Genomic DNA, 20,031 nt, shown 5'->3' with positions numbered 1-20,031 from the left:
GCCACGGAAGCCTAAAAATTAAATGTTCGTCAGGTATTGTGGAAAAACTTTGCCTTTTTACGTTACATTTGAGACTTCACAACACCGCTCCCGGGTGGGCTCGAACCACCAACCTATTGGTTAACAGCCGAACGCGCTAACCATTGAGCCACGGAAGCTCAGAAATTGAATGGTTGTCAGGTATTGTGGAAAAGTTATGACTTTTCACTCTACATCTGAGACCCCACAACACCTCTCCCGGGTGGGCTCGAGCCACCAGCCTTTCGGTTAACAGCTGAACGCGCTAACCATTGCGCCACGGAAGCCCAAAAATTAAATGTTCGTCAGGTATTGTGGAAAAACTCTGACTTTTTACGTTACATTTGAGATCCCATAACACCGCTCCCGGGTGGTCTCGAACCACCAACCTATTGGTTAACAGCCGAACGCGTTAACCATTGAGCCACGGAAGCTCAGAAATTGAATGGTTGTCAGGTATTGTGGAAAAAGTCTGACTTTTTACGTTACATTTGAGATCCCATAACACCGCTTCCGGGTGGGCTCGAACCACCAACCTTTCGGTTAACAGCTGAACGCGCTAACCATTGCGCGACGGAAGCCCAAAATTTAAATGTTCGTTAGCTATTGTGGAAAAACTCTGACTTTTTACGTTACATTTGAGATCCCATAACACCGCTCCCGGGTGGGCTCGAACCACCAACCTTTCGGTTATCAGCCGAACGCGCTAACCATTGCGCCACGGAAGCCCAAACAATAAATGGTCGTCAGGTATTTTGGAAAAACTTTGGCTTTTTACGTTACATTTGAGAACCCATAACACCGCTCCCGGCTAAGCTCGAAACACCAACCTATTAGATAACAGCCGAACGCTCTAAGCATTGAGCCACGGAAGCTCAGAAATTAAATGGTTGTCAGGTATTGTGGAAAAATTATGACTTTTCACGCTACATCAGAGACCCCACAACACCTCTCCCGGGTGGGCTCGAACCACCAGACTTTCGGTTAACAGCTGAACGCGCTAAAAAATGCGCCACGGAAGCCCAAAAATTAAATGTTCGTCAGGTATTGTGGAAAAACTCTGACTTTTTACGTTACATTTGAGACCCCACAACACCTCTTCCGGGTGGGCTCGAACCACCAACCTTTCGGTTAACAGCTGAACGCGCTAACCATTGCGCCACGGAAGCCCAAAAACTAAATGTTCGTCAGGTATTGTGGAAAAACTCTGACTTTTTACGTTACATTTGAGATCCCATAACACCGCTCCCGGGTGGGCTCGAACCACCAACCTTTCGTTTAACAGCCGAACGCGCTAACCATTGCGCCACGGAAGCCCAAAAAATAAATGTTCGTCAGGTATAGTGGAAAAACTTTGCCTTTTTACGTTACATTTGAGACTTCACAACACCGCTCCCGGGTGGGCTCGAACCACCAACCTATTGGTTAACAGCCGAACGCGCTAAACATTGAGCCACGGAAGCTCAGAAATTGAATGGTTGTCAGGTATTGTGGAAAAGTTATGACTTTTCACGCTACATCTGAGACCCCACAACACCTCTCCCGGGTGGGCTCGAGCCACCAACCTTTCGGTTAACAGCTGAACGCGCTAACCATTGCGCCACGGAAGCCCAAAAATTAAATGTTCGTCAGGTATTGTGGAAAAACTCTGACTTTTTACGTTACATTTGAGATCCCATAACACCGCTCCCGGGTGGGCTCGAACCACCAACCTATTGGTTAACAGCCGAACGCGTTAACCATTGAGCCACGGAAGCTCAGAAATTGAATGGTTGTCAGGTATTGTGGAAAAACTCTGACTTTTTACGTTACACTTGAGATCCCATAACACCGCTTCCGGGTGGGCTCGAACAACCAACCTTTCGGTTAACAGCTGAATGCGCTAACCATTGCGCCACGGAAGCTCAGAAATTGAACGGTTGTCAGGTATTGTGGAAAAACTCTGACTTTTTACGTTACACTTGAGATCCCATAACACCGCTTCCGGGTGGGCTCGAACAACCAACCTTTCGGTTAACAGCTGAATGCGCTAACCATTGCGCCACGGAAGCCCAAAAATTAAATGTTCGTTAGGTATTGTGGAAAAACTCTGACTTTTTACGTTACATTTGAGATCCCATAACACCGCTCCCGTGTGGGCTCGAACCACCAACCTTTCGGTTAACAGCTGAACGCGCTAAAAATTGCGCCACGGAAGCCCAAAAATTAAATGTTCGTCAGGTATTGTGGAAAAACTCTGACTTTTTACGTTACATTTGAGACCCCACAACACCTCTCCCGGGTGGGCTCGAACCACAAACCTTTCGGTTAACAGCTGAACGCGCTAACCATTGCGCCACGGAACCCAAATATTAAATATTCGTCAGGTATTGTGGAAAAACTCTGACTTTTTACGTTACATTTGAGATCCCATAACACCGCTCCAGGGTGGGCTCGAACCACCAACCTATTGGATAACAGCCGAACGCGCTAACCATTGAGCCAAGGAAGCTCAGAAATTGAATGGTTGTCAGGTATTGTGGAAAAACTCTGACTTTTTACGTTACATTTGAGATCCCATAACACCGCTCCCGTGTGGGCTCGAACCACCAACCTTTCGGTTAACAGCCGAACGCGCAATCCATTGCGCCACGGAAGCCCAAAAATTAAATGTTCGTTAGCTATTGTGGAAAAACTCTGACTTTTTACGTTACATTTGAGATCCCATATAACCGCTCCCGGGTGGGCTCGAACCACCAACCTTTCGGTTAACAGCCGAACGCGCTAACCATTGCGCCACGGAAGCCCAAACAATAAATGGTCGTCAGGTATTTTGGAAAAACTTTGGCTTTTTACGTTACATTTGAGAACACATAACACCGCTCCCGGGTGGGCTCGAACCACCAACCTATTAGATAACAGCCGAACGCTCTAAGCATTGAGCCACGGAAGCTCAAAAATTAAATGGTTGTCAGGTATTGTGGAAAAATTATGACTTTTCACGCTACATCAGAGACCCCACAACACCTCTCCCGGTTGGGCTCGAACCACCAGACTTTCGGTTAACAGCTGAACGCGCTAAAAAATGCGCCACGGAAGCCCAAAAATTAAATTTTCGTCAGGTATTGTGGAAAAACTCTGACTTTTTACGTTACATTTGAGACCCCACAACACCTCTCCCGGGTGGGCTCGAACCACCAACCTTTCGGTTAACAGCTGAACGCGCTAACTATTGCGCCACGGAAGCCCAAAAACTAAATGTTCGTCAGGTATTGTGGAAAAACTCTGACCATTTACGTTACATTTGAGATCCCATAACACCGCTCCCGGGTGGGCTCGAACCACCAACCTTTCGTTTAACAGCCGAACGCGCTAACCATTGCGCCACGGAAGCCCAAAAAATAAATGTTCGTCAGGTATAGAGGAAAAACTTTGCCTTTTTACGTTACATTTGAGACTTCACAACACCGCTCCCGGGTGGGCTCGAACCACCAACCTATTGGTTAACAGCCGAACGCGCTAAACATTGAGCCACGGAAGCTCAGAAATTGAATGGTTGTCAGGTATTGTGGAAAAGTTATGACTTTTCACGCTACATCTGAGACCCCACAACACCTCTCCCGGGTGGGCTCGAACCACCAACCTTTCGGTTAACAGCTGAACGCGCTAACCATTGCGCCACGGAAGCCCAAAAATTAAATTTTCGTCAGGTATTGTGGAAAAACTCTGACTTTTTACGTTACATTTGAGACCCCACAACACCTCTCCCGGGTGGGCTCGAACCACCAACCTTTCGGTTAACAGCTGAACGCGCTAACTATTGCGCCACGGAAGCCCAAAAACTAAATGTTCGTCAGGTATTGTGGAAAAACTCTGACCATTTACGTTACATTTGAGATCCCATAACACCGCTCCCGGGTGGGCTCGAACCACCAACCTTTCGTTTAACAGCCGAACGCGCTAACCATTGCGCCACGGAAGCCCAAAAAATAAATGTTCGTCAGGTATAGAGGAAAAACTTTGCCTTTTTACGTTACATTTGAGACTTCACAACACCGCTCCCGGGTGGGCTCGAACCACCAACCTATTGGTTAACAGCCGAACGCGCTAAACATTGAGCCACGGAAGCTCAGAAATTGAATGGTTGTCAGGTATTGTGGAAAAGTTATGACTTTTCACGCTACATCTGAGACCCCACAACACCTCTCCCGGGTGGGCTCGAACCACCAACCTTTCGGTTAACAGCTGAACGCGCTAACCATTGCGCCACGGAAGCCCAAAAATTAAATGTTCGTCAGGTATTGTGGAAAAACTCTGACTTTTTACGTTACATTTGAGATCCCATAACACCGCTCCCGGGTGGGCTCGAACCACCAACCTTTCGTTTAACAGCCGAACGCGCTAAAAATTGCGCCACGGAAGCCCAAAAATTAAATGTTCGTCAGGTATTGTGGAAAAACTCTGACTTTTTACGTTACATTTGAGACCCCACAACACCTCTCCCGGGTGGGCTCGAACCACAAACCTTTCGCTTAACAGCTGAACGCGCTAACCATTGCGCCACGGAACCCAAATATTAAATATTCGTCAGGTATTGTGGAAAAACTCTGACTTTTTACGTTACATTTGAGATCCCATAACACCGCTCCAGGGTGGGCTCGAACCACCAACCTATTGGATAACAGCCGAACGCGCTAACCATTGAGCCACGGAAGCTCAGAAATTGAATGGTTGTCAGGTATTGTGGAAAAACTCTGACTTTTTACGTTACATTTGAGATCCCATAACACCGCTCCCGTGTGGGCTCGAACCACCAACCTTTCGGTTAACAGCCGAACGCGCAATTCATTGCGCCACGGAAGCCCAAAAAATAAATGTTCGTTAGGTATTGTGGAAAAACTCTGACTTTTTACGTTACATTTGAGATCCCATAACACCGCTCCCGTGTGGGCTCGAACCACCAACCTTTCGGTTAACAGCCGAACGCGCTATCCATTGCGCCACGGAAGCCCAAAAAATAAATGTTCGTCAGGTATTGTGGAAAAACTTTGCCTTTTTACGTTACATTTGAGACTTCACAACACCGCTCCCGGGTGGGCTCGAACCACCAACCTAGTGGTTAACAGCCGAACGCCGTAACAATTGAGCCACGGAAGCTCAGAAATTAAATGGTTGTCAGGTATTGTTTAAAAGTTATGACTTTTCACGCTACATCTGAGACCCCACAACACCTCTCCCGGGTGGGCTCGAACCACCAACCTTTCGGTTAACAGCTGAACGCGCTAACCATTGCGCCACGGAAGCCCAAAAATTAAATGTTCGTCAGGTATTGTGGAAAAACTCTGACTTTTTACGTTACATTTGAGATCCGATAACACCGCTCCCGGGTGGGCTCGAACCACCAACCTTTCGTTTAACAGCCGAACGCGCTAACCATTGCGCCACGGAAGCCCAAAAATTAAATGGTTGTCAGGTATTGTGGAAAAGTTATGACTTTTCACGCTACATCTGAGACCCCACAACACCTCTCCCGGGTGGGCTCGAACCACCAACCTTTCGGTTAACAGCTGAACGCGCTAAAAAATGCGCCACGGAAGCCCAAAAATTAAATGTTCGTCAGGTACTGTGGAAAAACTCTGACTTTTTACGTTACATTTGAGACCCCACAACACCTCTCCCGGGTGGGCTCGAACCACCAACCTTTCGGTTAACAGCTGAACGCGCTAACCATTGCGCCACGGAAGCCCAAAAATTAAATGTTCGTCAGGTATTGTGGAAAAACTCTGACTTTTTACGTTACATTTGACATCCCATAACACCGCTCCCGGGTGGGCTCGAACCACCAACCTTTCGTTTAACAGCCGAACGTGCTAACCATTGCGCCACGGAAGCCTAAGAAATAAATGTTCGTCAGGTATTGTGGAAAAACTTTGCCTTTTTACGTTACATTTGAGACTTCACAACACCGCTCCCGGGTGGGCTCGAACCACCGACCTTTCGGTTAACAGCCGAACGCACTAACCATTGCGCCACGGAAGCCCAAAAATTAAATGTTCGTCAGGTATTGTGGAAAAACTCTGACTTTTTACGTTACATTTGAGACCCCACAACACCTCTCCCGGGTGGGCTCGAACCACAAACCTTTCGCTTAACAGCTGAACGCGCTAACTATTGCGCCACGGAACCCAAATATTAAATATTCGTCAGGTATTGTGGAAAAACTCTGACTTTTTACGTTACATTTGAGATCCCATAACACCATCCAGGGTGGGCTCGAACCACCAACCTATTGGATAACAGCCGAACGCGCTAACCATTGAGCCACGGAAGCTCAGAAATTGAATGGTTGTCAGGTATTGTGGAAAAACTCTGACTTTTTACGTTACATTTGAGATCCCATAACACCGCTCCCGTGTGGGCTCGAACCACCAACCTTTCGGTTAACAGCCGAACGCGCAATCCATTGCGCCACGGAAGCCCAAAAAATAAATGTTCGTTAGGTATTGTGGAAAAACTCTGACTTTTTACGTTACATTTGAGATCCCATAACACCGCTCCCGTGTGGGCTCGAACCACCAACCTTTCGGTTAACAGCCGAACGCGCTATCCATTGCGCCACGGAAGCCCAAAAAATAAATGTTCGTCAGGTATTGTGGAAAAACTTTGCCTTTTTACGTTACATTTGAGACTTCACAACACCGCTCCCGGGTGGGCTCGAACCACCAACCTAGTGGTTAACAGCCGAACGCCGTAACAATTGAGCCACGGAAGCTCAGAAATTAAATGGTTGTCAGGTATTGTTTAAAAGTTATGACTTTTCACGCTACATCTGAGACCCCACAACACCTCTCCCGGGTGGGCTCGAACCACCAACCTTTCGGTTAACAGCTGAACGCGCTAAAAAATGCGCCACGGAAGCCCAAAAATTAAATGTTCGTCAGGTATTGTGGAAAAACTCTGACTTTTTACGTTACATTTGAGACCCCACAACACCTCTCCCGGGTGGGCTCGAACCACCAACCTTTCGGTTAACAGCTGAACGCGCTAACCATTGCGCCACGGAAGCCCAAAAATTAAATGTTCGTCAGGTATTGTGGAAAAACTCTGACTTTTTACGTTACATTTGAGATCCGATAACACCGCTCCCGGGTGGGCTCGAACCACCAACCTTTCGTTTAACAGCCGAACGCGCTAACCATTGCGCCACGGAAGCCCAAAAATTAAATGGTTGTCAGGTATTGTGGAAAAGTTATGACTTTTCACGCTACATCTGAGACCCCACAACACCTCTCCCGGGTGGGCTCGAACCACCAACCTTTCGGTTAACAGCTGAACGCGCTAAAAAATGCGCCACGGAAGCCCAAAAATTAAATGTTCGTCAGGTACTGTGGAAAAACTCTGACTTTTTACGTTACATTTGAGACCCCACAACACCTCTACCGGGTGGGCTCGAACCACCAACCTTTCGGTTAACAGCTGAACGCGCTAACCATTGCGCCACGGAAGCCCAAAAATTAAATGTTCGTCAGGTATTGTGGAAAAACTCTGACTTTTTACGTTACATTTGACATCCCATAACACCGCTCCCGGGTGGGCTCGAACCACCAACCTTTCGTTTAACAGCCGAACGTGCTAACCATTGCGCCACGGAAGCCTAAGAAATAAATGTTCGTCAGGTATTGTGGAAAAACTTTGCCTTTTTACGTTACATTTGAGACTTCACAACACCGCTCCCGGGTGGGCTCGAACCACCGACCTTTCGGTTAACAGCCGAACGCACTAACCATTGCGCCACGGAAGCCCAAAAATTAAATGTTCGTCAGGTATTGTGGAAAAACTTTGCCTTTTTACGATACATTTGAGACTTCACAACACCGCTCCCGGGTGGGCTCGAACCACCGACCTTTCGGTTAACAGCCGAACGCACTAACCATTGCGCCACGGAAGCCCAAAAATTAAATGTTCGTCAGGTATTGTGGAAAAACTCTGACTTTTTACGTTACATTTGAGATCCCATAACACTGCTCCCGGGTGGGCTCGAACCACCACTCTATTGGTTAACAGCCGAGCGCGCTAACCATTGAGCCACGGAAGCTCAGAAATTAAATGGTTGTCAGGTATTGTGGAAAAGTTATGACTTTTCACGCTACATCTGAGACCCCACAACACCTCTCCCGGGTGGGCTCGAACCACCAACCTTTCGGTTAACAGCTGAACGCGCTAAAAAATGCGCCACGGAAGCCCAAAAATTAAATGTTCGTCAGGTACTGTGGAAAAACTCTGACTTTTTACGTTACATTTGAGACCCCACAACACCTCTCCCGGGTGGGCTCGAACCACCAACCTTTCGGTTAACAGCTGAACGCGCTAACCATTGCGCCACGGAAGCCCAAAAATTAAATGTTCGTCAGGTATTGTGGAAAAACTCTGACTTTTTACGTTACATTTGACATCCCATAACACCGCTCCCGGGTGGGCTCGAACCACCAACCTTTCGTTTAACAGCCGAACGTGCTAACCATTGCGCCACGGAAGCCTAAGAAATAAATGTTCGTCAGGTATTGTGGAAAAACTTTGCCTTTTTACGTTACATTTGAGACTTCACAACACCGCTCCCGGGTGGGCTCGAACCACCGACCTTTCGGTTAACAGCCGAACGCACTAACCATTGCGCCACGGAAGCCCAAAAATTAAATGTTCGTCAGGTATTGTGGAAAAACTTTGCCTTTTTACGATACATTTGAGACTTCACAACACCGCTCCCGGGTGGGCTCGAACCACCGACCTTTCGGTTAACAGCCGAACGCACTAACCATTGCGCCACGGAAGCCCAAAAATTAAATGTTCGTCAGGTATTGTGGAAAAACTCTGACTTTTTACGTTACATTTGAGATCCCATAACACTGCTCCCGGGTGGGCTCGAACCACCACTCTATTGGTTAACAGCCGAGCGCGCTAACCATTGAGCCACGGAAGCTCAGAAATTAAATGGTTGTCAGGTATTGTGGAAAAGTTATGACTTTTCACGCTACATCTGAGACCCCACAACACCTCTCCCGGGTGGGCTCGAACCACCAACCTTTCGGTTAACAGCTGAACGCGCTAAAAAATGCGCCACGGAAGCCCAAAAATTAAATGTTCGTCAGGTACTGTGGAAAAACTCTGACTTTTTACGTTACATTTGAGACCCCACAACACCTCTCCCGGGTGGGCTCGAACCACCAACCTTTCGGTTAACAGCTGAACGCGCTAACCATTGCGCCACGGAAGCCCAAAAATTAAATGTTCGTCAGGTATTGTGGAAAAACTCTGACTTTTTACGTTACATTTGAGATCCCATAACACCGCTCCCGGGTGGGCTCGAACCACCAACCTTTCGTTTAACAGCCGAACGCGCTAAAAATTGCGCCACGGAAGCCCAAAAATTAAATGTTCGTCAGGTATTGTGGAAAAACTCTGACTTTTTACGTTACATTTGAGACCCCACAACACCTCTCCCAGGTGGGCTCGAACCACAAACCTTTCGGTTAACAGCTGAACGCGCTAACCATTGCGCCACGGAACCCAAATATTAAATATTCGTCAGGTATTGTGGAAAAACTCTGACTTTTTACGTTACATTTGAGATCCCATAACACCGCTCCAGGGTGGGCTCGAACCACCAACCTATTGGATAACAGCCGAACGCGCTAACCATTGAGCCACGGATGCTCAGAAATTAAATGGTTGTCAATTATTGTGTAAAAGTTATGACTTTTCACGCTACATCAGAGACCCCACAACACCTCTCGCGGGTGGGCTCGAACCACCAACCTTTCGGTTAACAGCTGAACGCGCTAAAAAATATGCCACGGAAGCCCAAAAATTAAATGTTCGTCAGGTATTGTGGAAAAACTCTGACTTTTTACGTTACATTTTAGACCCCACAACACCTCTCCCGGGTGGGCTCGAACCACAAACCTTTCGGTTAACAGCTGAACGCGCTAACCATTGCGCCACGGAACCCAAATATTAAATATTCGTCAGGTATTGTGGAAAAACTCTGACTTTTTACGTTACATTTGAGATCCCATAACACCGCTCCAGGGTGGGCTCGAACCACCAACCTATTGGATAACAGCCGAACGCGCTAACCATTGAGCCACGGAAGCTCAGAAATTGAATGGTTGTCAGGTATTGTGGAAAAACTCTGACTTTTTACGTTACATTTGAGATCCCATAACACCGCTCCCGTGTGGGCTCGAACCACCAACCTTTCGGTTAACAGCCGAACGCGCAATCCATTGCGCCACGGAAGCCCAAAAAATAAATGTTCGTTAGGTATTGTGGAAAAACTCTGACTTTTTACGTTACATTTGAGATCCCATAACACCGCTCCCGTGTGGGCTCGAACCACCAACCTTTCGGTTAACAGCCGAACGCGCTATCCATTGCGCCACGGAAGCCCAAAAAATAAATGTTCGTCAGGTATTGTGGAAAAACTTTGCCTTTTTACGTTACATTTGAGACTTCACAACACCGCTCCCGGGTGGGCTCGAACCACCAACCTAGTGGTTAACAGCCGAACGCCGTAACAATTGAGCCACGGAAGCTCAGAAATTAAATGGTTGTCAGGTATTGTTTAAAAGTTATGACTTTTCACGCTACATCTGAGACCCCACAACACCTCTCCCGGGTGGGCTCGAACCACCAACCTTTCGGTTAACAGCTGAACGCGCTAAAAAATGCGCCACGGAAGCCCAAAAATTAAATGTTCGTCAGGTATTGTGGAAAAACTCTGACTTTTTACGTTACATTTGAGACCCCACAACACCTCTCCCGGGTGGGCTCGAACCACCAACCTTTCGGTTAACAGCTGAACGCGCTAACCATTGCGCCACGGAAGCCCAAAAATTAAATGTTCGTCAGGTATTGTGGAAAAACTCTGACTTTTTACGTTACATTTGAGATCCGATAACACCGCTCCCGGGTGGGCTCGAACCACCAACCTTTCGTTTAACAGCCGAACGCGCTAACCATTGCGCCACGGAAGCCCAAAAATTAAATGTTCGTCAGGTATTGTGGAAAAACTCTGACTTTTTACGTTACATTTGAGACCACACAACACCTCTCCCGGGTGGGCTCGAACCACAAACCTTTCGGTTAACAGCTGAACGCGCTAACCATTGCGCCACGGAAGCCCAAATATTAAATGTTCGACAGGTATTGTGGAAAAACTCTGACTTTTTACGTTACATTTGAGATCCCATAACACCGCTCCAGGGTGGGCTCGAACCACCAACCTATTGGATAACAGCCGAACGCGCTAACCATTGAGCCACGGAAGCTCAGAAATTGAATGGTTGTCAGGTATTGTGGAAAAACTCTGACTTTTTACGTTACATTTGAGATCCCAAAACACCGCTCCCGTGTGGGCTCGAACCACCAACCTTTCGGTTAACAGCCGAACGCGCAATCCATTGCGCCACTTAAGCCCAAAAAATAAATGTTCGTTAGGTATTGTGGAAAAACTCTGACTTTTTACGTTACATTTGAGATCCCATAACACCGCTCCCGTGTGGGCTCGAACCACCAACCTTTCGGTTAACAGCCGAACGCGCAATCCATTGCGCTACGGAAGCCCAAAAAATAAATGTTCGTTAGGTATTGTGGAAAAACTCTGACTTTTTACGTTACATTTGAGATCCCATAACACCGCTCCCGTGTGGGCTCGAACCACCAACCTTTCGGTTAACAGCCGAACGCGCAATCCATTGCGCTACGGAAGCCCAAAAAATAAATGTTCGTTAGGTATTGTGGAAAAACTCTGACTTTTTACGTTACATTTGAGATCCCATAACACCGCTCCCGTGTGGGCTCGAACCACCAACCTTTCAGTTAACAGCCGAACGCGCTATCCATTGCGCCACGGAAGCCCAAAAAATAAATGTTCGTCAGGTATTGTGGAAAAACTTTGCCTTTTTACGTTACATTTGAGATCCCATAACACCGCTCCCGGGTGGGCTCGAACCACCAACCTTTCGTTTAACAGCCGAACGCGCTAAAAATTGCGCCACGGAAGCCCAAAAATTAAATGTTCGTCAGGTATTGTGGAAAAACTCTGACTTTTTACGTTACATTTGAGACCCCACAACACCTCTCCCGGGTGGACTCGAACCACAAACCTTTCGGTTAACAGCTGAACGCGCTAATCATTGCGCCACGGAACCCAAATATTAAATATTCGTCAGGTATTGTGGAAAAACTCTGACTTTTTACGTTACATTTGAGATCCCATAACACCGCTCCCGTGTGGGCTCGAACCACCAACCTTTCGGTTAACAGCCGAACGCGCAATCCATTGCGCCACGGAAGCCCAAAAAATAAATGTTCGTTAGGTATTGTGGAAAAACTCTGACTTTTTACGTTACATTTGAGATCCCATAACACCGCTCCCGTGTGGGCTCGAACCACCAACCTTTCGGTTAACAGCCGAACGCGCTATCCATTGCGCCACGGAAGCCCAAAAAATAAATGTTCGTCAGGTATTGTGGAAAAACTTTGCCTTTTTACGTTACATTTGAGACTTCACAACACCGCTCCCGGGTGGGCTCGAACCACCAACCTAGTGGTTAACAGCCGAACGCGCTAACAATTGAGCCACGGAAGCTCAGAAATTAAATGGTTGTCAGGTATTGTTTAAAAGTTATGACTTTTCACGCTACATCTGAGACCCCACAACACCTCTCCCGGGTGGGCTCGAACCACCAACCTTTCGGTTAACAGCTGAACGCGCTAAAAAATGCGCCACGGAAGCCCAAAAATTAAATGTTCGTCAGGTATTGTGGAAAAACTCTGACTTTTTACGTTACATTTGAGATCCGATAACACCGCTCCCGGGTGGGCTCGAACCACCAACCTTTCGTTTAACAGCCGAACGCGCTAACCATTGCGCCACGGAAGCCCAAAAATTAAATGTTCGTCAGGTATTGTGGAAAAACTCTGACTTTTTACGTTACATTTGAGACCACACAACACCTCTCCCGGGTGGGCTCGAACCACAAACCTTTCGGTTAACAGCTGAACGCGCTAACCATTGCGCCACGGAAGCCCAAATATTACATGTTCGACAGGTATTGTGGAAAAACTCTGACTTTTTACGTTACATTTGAGATCCCATAACACCGCTCCAGGGTGGGCTCGAACCACCAACCTATTGGATAACAGCCGAACGCGCTAACCATTGAGCCACGGAAGCTCAGAAATTGAATGGTTGTCAGGTATTGTGGAAAAACTCTGACTTTTTACGTTACATTTGAGATCCCAAAACACCGCTCCCGTGTGGGCTCAACCACCAACCTTTCGGTTAACAGCCGAACGCGCTAACCATTGCGCCACGGAAGCCCAAAAATTAAATGTTCGTCAGGTATTGTGGAAAAACTCTGACTTTTTACGTTACATTTGAGATCCCATAACACCGCTCCCGGGTGGGCTCGAACCACCAACCTTTCGTTTAACAGCCGAACGCGCTAAAAATTGCGCCACGGAAGCCCAAAAATTAAATGTTCGTCAGGTATTGTGGAAAAACTCTGACTTTTTACGTTACATTTGAGACCCCACAACACCTCTCCCGGGTGGACTCGAACCACAAACCTTTCGGTTAACAGCTGAACGCGCTAATCATTGCGCCACGGAACCCAAATATTAAATATTCGTCAGGTATTGTGGAAAAACTCTGACTTTTTACGTTACATTTGAGATCCCATAACACCGCTCCCGTGTGGGCTCGAACCACCAACCTTTCGGTTAACAGCCGAACGCGCAATCCATTGCGCCACGGAAGCCCAAAAAATAAATGTTCGTTAGGTATTGTGGAAAAACTCTGACTTTTTACGTTACATTTGAGATCCCATAACACCGCTCCCGTGTGGGCTCGAACCACCAACCTTTCGGTTAACAGCCGAACGCGCTAACCATTGCGCCACGGAAGCCCAAAAATTAAATGTTCGTCAGGTATTGTGGAAAAACTCTGACTTTTTACGTTACATTTGAGATCCCATAACACCGCTCCCGGGTGGGCTCGAACCACCAACCTTTCGTTTAACAGCCGAACGCGCTAAAAATTGCGCCACGGAAGCCCAAAAATTAAATGTTCGTCAGGTATTGTGGAAAAACTCTGACTTTTTACGTTACATTTGAGACCCCACAACACCTCTCCCGGGTGGACTCGAACCACAAACCTTTCGGTTAACAGCTGAACGCGCTAAAAAATGCGCCACGGAAGCCCAAAAATTAAATGTTCGTCAGGTATTGTGGAAAAACTCTGACTTTTTACGTTACATTTGAGATCCGATAACACCGCTCCCGGGTGGGCTCGAACCACCAACCTTTCGTTTAACAGCCGAACGCGCTAACCATTGCGCCACGGAAGCCCAAAAATTAAATGTTCGTCAGGTATTGTGGAAAAACTCTGACTTTTTACGTTACATTTGAGACCACACAACACCTCTCCCGGGTGGGCTCGAACCACAAACCTTTCGGTTAACAGCTGAACGCGCTAACCATTGCGCCACGGAAGCCCAAATATTACATGTTCGACAGGTATTGTGGAAAAACTCTGACTTTTTACGTTACATTTGAGATCCCATAACACCGCTCCAGGGTGGGCTCGAACCACCAACCTATTGGATAACAGCCGAACGCGCTAACCATTGAGCCACGGAAGCTCAGAAATTGAATGGTTGTCAGGTATTGTTTAAAAGTTATGACTTTTCACGCTACATCTGAGACCCCACAACACCTCTCCCGGGTGGGCTCGAACCACCAACCTTTCGGTTAACAGCTGAACGCGCTAAAAAATGCGCCACGGAAGCCCAAAAATTAAATGTTCGTCAGGTATTGTGGAAAAACTCTGACTTTTTACGTTACATTTGAGATCCGATAACACCGCTCCCGGGTGGGCTCGAACCACCAACCTTTCGTTTAACAGCCGAACGCGCTAACCATTGCGCCACGGAAGCCCAAAAATTAAATGTTCGTCAGGTATTGTGGAAAAACTCTGACTTTTTACGTTACATTTGAGACCACACAACACCTCTCCCGGGTGGGCTCGAACCACAAACCTTTCGGTTAACAGCTGAACGCGCTAACCATTGCGCCACGGAAGCCCAAATATTACATGTTCGACAGGTATTGTGGAAAAACTCTGACTTTTTACGTTACATTTGAGATCCCATAACACCGCTCCAGGGTGGGCTCGAACCACCAACCTATTGGATAACAGCCGAACGCGCTAACCATTGAGCCACGGAAGCTCAGAAATTGAATGGTTGTCAGGTATTGTGGAAAAACTCTGACTTTTTACGTTACATTTGAGATCCCAAAACACCGCTCCCGTGTGGGCTCAACCACCAACCTTTCGGTTAACAGCCGAACGCGCTAACCATTGCGCCACGGAAGCCCAAAAATTAAATGTTCGTCAGGTATTGTGGAAAAACTCTGACTTTTTACGTTACATTTGAGATCCCATAACACCGCTCCCGGGTGGGCTCGAACCACCAACCTTTCGGTTAACAGCCGAACGCGCAATCCATTGCGCCACGGAAGCCCAAAAAATAAATGTTCGTTAGGTATTGTGGAAAAACTCTGACTTTTTACGTTACATTTGAGATCCCATAACACCGCTCCCGTGTGGGCTCGAACCACCAACCTTTCGGTTAACAGCCGAACGCGCTATCCATTGCGCCACGGAAGCCCAAAAAATAAATGTTCGTCAGGTATTGTGGAAAAACTTTGCCTTTTTACGTTACATTTGAGACTTCACAACACCGCTCCCGGGTGGGCTCGAACCACCAACCTAGTGGTTAACAGCCGAACGCGCTAACAATTGAGCCACGGAAGCTCAGAAATTAAATGGTTGTCAGGTATTGTTTAAAAGTTATGACTTTTCACGCTACATCTGAGACCCCACAACACCTCTCCCGGGTGGGCTCGAACCACCAACCTTTCGGTTAACAGCTGAACGCGCTAAAAAATGCGCCACGGAAGCCCAAAAATTAAATGTTCGTCAGGTATTGTGGAAAAACTCTGACTTTTTACGTTACATTTGAGATCCGATAACACCGCTCCCGGGTGGGCTCGAACCACCAACCTTTCGTTTAACAGCCGAACGCGCTAACCATTGCGCCACGGAAGCCCAAAAATTAAATGTTCGTCAGGTATTGTGGAAAAACTCTGACTTTTTACGTTACATTTGAGACCACACAACACCTCTCCCGGGTGGGCTCGAACCACAAACCTTTCGGTTAACAGCTGAACGCGCTAACCATTGCGCCACGGAAGCCCAAATATTACATGTTCGACAGGTATTGTGGAAAAACTCTGACTTTTTACGTTACATTTGAGATCCCATAACACCGCTCCAGGGTGGGCTCGAACCACCAACCTATTGGATAACAGCCGAACGCGCTAACCATTGAGCCACGGAAGCTCAGAAATTGAATGGTTGTCAGGTATTGTGGAAAAACTCTGACTTTTTACGTTACATTTGAGATCCCAAAACACCGCTCCCGTGTGGGCTCAACCACCAACCTTTCGGTTAACAGCCGAACGCGCAATCCATTGCGCCACGGAAGCCCAAAAAATAAATGTTCGTTAGGTATTGTGGAAAAACTCTGACTTTTTACGTTACATTTGAGATCCCATAACACCGCTCCCGTGTGGGCTCGAACCACCAACCTTTCGGTTAACAGCCGAACGCGCAATCCATTGCGCTACGGAAGCCCAAAAAATAAATGTTCGTTAGGTATTGTGGAAAAACTCTGACTTTTAACGTTACATTTGAGATCCCATAACACCGCTCCCGTGTGGGCTCGAACCACCAACCTTTCAGTTAACAGCCGAACGCGCTATCCATTGCGCCACCGAAGCCCAAAAAATAAATGTTCGTCAGGTATTGTTGAAAAACTTTGCCTTTTTACGTTACATTTGAGACTTCACAACACCGCTCCCGGGTGGGCTCGAACCACCGACCTTTCGGTTAACAGCCGAACGCACTAACCATTGCGCCACGGAAGCCCAAAAATTAAATGTTCGTCAGGTATTGTGGAAAAACTTTGCCTTTTTACGATACATTTGAGACTTCACAACACCGCTCCCGGGTGGGCTCGAACCACCGACCTTTCGGTTAACAGCCGAACGCACTAACCATTGCGCCACGGAAGCCCAAATATTAAATGTTCGTCAGGTATTGTGGAAAAACTCTGACTTTTTACGTTACATTTGAGATCCCATAACACTGCTCCCGGGTGGGCTCGAACCACCACTCTATTGGTTAACAGCCGAGCGCGCTAACCATTGAGCCACGGAAGCTCAGAAATTAAATGGTTGTCAGGTATTGTGGAAAAGTTATGACTTTTCACGCTACATCTGAGACCCCACAACACCTCTCCCGGGTGGGCTCGAACCACCAACCTTTCGGTTAACAGCTGAACGCGCTAAAAAATGCGCCACGGAAGCCCAAAAATTAAATGTTCGTCAGGTACTGTGGAAAAACTCTGACTTTTTACGTTACATTTGAGACCCCACAACACCTCTCCCGGGTGGGCTCGAACCACCAAATTTCGGTTAACAGCTGAACGCGCTAACCATTGCGCCACGGAAGCCCAAAAATTAAATGTTCGTCAGGTATTGTGGAAAAACTCTGACTTTTTACGTTACATTTGAGATCCCATAACACCGCTCCCGGGTGGGCTCGAACCACCAACCTTTCGTTTAACAGCCGAACGCGCTAAAAATTGCGCCACGGAAGCCCAAAAATTAAATGTTCGTCAGGTATTGTGGAAAAACTCTGACTTTTTACGTTACATTTGAGACCCCACAACACCTCTCCCGGGTGGGCTCGAACCACAAACCTTTCGGTTAACAGCTGAACGCGCTAACCATTGCGCCACGGAACCCAAATATTAAATATTCGTCAGGTATTGTGGAAAAACTCTGACTTTTTACGTTACATTTGAGATCCCATAACACCGCTCCAGGGTGGGCTCGAACCACCAACCTATTGGATAACAGCCGAACGCGCTAACCATTGAGCCACGGAAGCTCAGAAATTGAATGGTTGTCAGGTATTGTGGAAAAACTCTGACTTTTTACGTTACATTTGAGATCCCATAACACCGCTCCCGTGTGGGCTCGAACCACCAACCTTTCGGTTAACAGCCGAACGCGCAATCCATTGCGCCACGGAAGCCCAAAAAATAAATGTTCGTTAGGTATTGTGGAAAAACTCTGACTTTTTACGTTACATTTGAGATCCCATAACACCGCTCCCGTGTGGGCTCGAACCACCAACCTTTCGGTTAACAGCCGAACGCGCTATCCATTGCGCCACGGAAGCCCAAAAAATAAATGTTCGTCAGGTATTGTGGAAAAACTTTGCCTTTTTACGTTACATTTGAGACTTCACAACACCGCTCCCGGGTGGGCTCGAACCACCAACCTAGTGGTTAACAGCCGAACGCCGTAACAATTGAGCCACGGAAGCTCAGAAATTAAATGGTTGTCAGGTATTGTTTAAAAGTTATGACTTTTCACGCTACATCTGAGACCCCACAACACCTCTCCCGGGTGGGCTCGAACCACCAACCTTTCGGTTAACAGCTGAACGCGCTAAAAATTGCGCCACGGAAGCCCAAAAATTAAATGTTCGTCAGGTATTGTGGAAAAACTCTGACTTTTTACGTTACATTTGAGACCCCACAACACCTCTCCCGGGTGGGCTCGAACCACAAACCTTTCGGTTAACAGCTGAACGCGCTAACCATTGCGCCACGGAACCCAAATATTAAATATTCGTCAGGTATTGTGGAAAAACTCTGACTTTTTACGTTACATTTGAGATCCCATAACACCGCTCCAGGGTGGGCTCGAACCACCAACCTATTGGATAACAGCCGAACGCGCTAACCATTGAGCCACGGAAGCTCAGAAATTGAATGGTTGTCAGGTATTGTGGAAAAACTCTGACTTTTTACGTTACATTTGAGATCCCATAACACCGCTCCCGTGTGGGCTCGAACCACCAACCTTTCGGTTAACAGCCGAACGCGCAATCCATTGCGCCACGGAAGCCCAAAAAATAAATGTTCGTTAGGTATTGTGGAAAAACTCTGACTTTTTACGTTACATTTGAGATCCCATAACACCGCTCCCGTGTGGGCTCGAACCACCAACCTTTCGGTTAACAGCCGAACGCGCTATCCATTGCGCCACGGAAGCCCAAAAAATAAATGTTCGTCAGGTATTGTGGAAAAACTTTGCCTTTTTACGTTACATTTGAGACTTCACAACACCGCTCCCGGGTGGGCTCGAACCACCAACCTAGTGGTTAACAGCCGAACGCCGTAACAATTGAGCCACGGAAGCTCAGAAATTAAATGGTTGTCAGGTATTGTTTAAAAGTTATGACTTTTCACGCTACATCTGAGACCCCACAACACCTCTCCCGGGTGGGCTCGAACCACCAACCTTTCGGTTAACAGCTGAACGCGCTAAAAAATGCGCCACGGAAGCCCAAAAATTAAATGTTCGTCAGGTATTGTGGAAAAACTCTGACTTTTTACGTTACATTTGAGACCCCACAACACCTCTCCCGGGTGGGCTCGAACCACCAACCTTTCGGTTAACAGCTGAACGCGCTCACCATTGCGCCACGGAAGCCCAAAAATTAAATGTTCGTCAGGTATTGTGGAAAAACTCTGACTTTTTACGTTACATTTGAGATCCGATAACACCGCTCCCGGGTGGGCTCGAACCACCAACCTTTCGTTTAACAGCCGAACGCGCTAACCATTGCGCCACGGAAGCCCAAAAATTAAATGTTCGTCAGGTATTGTGGAAAAACTCTGACTTTTTACGTTACATTTGAGACCACACAACACCTCTCCCGGGTGGGCTCGAACCACCAACCTATTGGATAACAGCCGAAAGCGCTAACCATTGAGCCACGGAAGCTCAGAAATTGAATGGTTGTCAGGTATTGTGGAAAAACTCTGA

The 20,031-nt window shown here is 47.2% G+C and overlaps 1 non-coding gene across 1 annotated transcript; it reads right to left on the bottom strand.

Annotated features, from left to right (window-relative positions):
- Positions 1-673: 673 nt before the first annotated feature.
- TRNAI-GAU (transfer RNA isoleucine (anticodon GAU)) lies at positions 674-746 on the bottom strand. Its single transcript has one exon. It is a non-coding gene; the product is annotated as a tRNA-Ile (tRNA).
- Between the last annotated feature and the right edge of the window lie 19,285 nt (positions 747-20,031).

This window comes from Phalangium opilio, unplaced genomic scaffold (genome assembly GCF_054372755.1).
Source record: "Phalangium opilio isolate 3A_F unplaced genomic scaffold, DU_Popi_V2 ptg000505l_1, whole genome shotgun sequence".
Lineage (NCBI taxonomy): Eukaryota > Metazoa > Arthropoda > Arachnida > Opiliones > Phalangiidae > Phalangium > Phalangium opilio.
The sequence above is the reverse complement of the archived record's forward strand: the minus strand, read 5'-3'. Positions and strand labels throughout refer to the sequence as shown.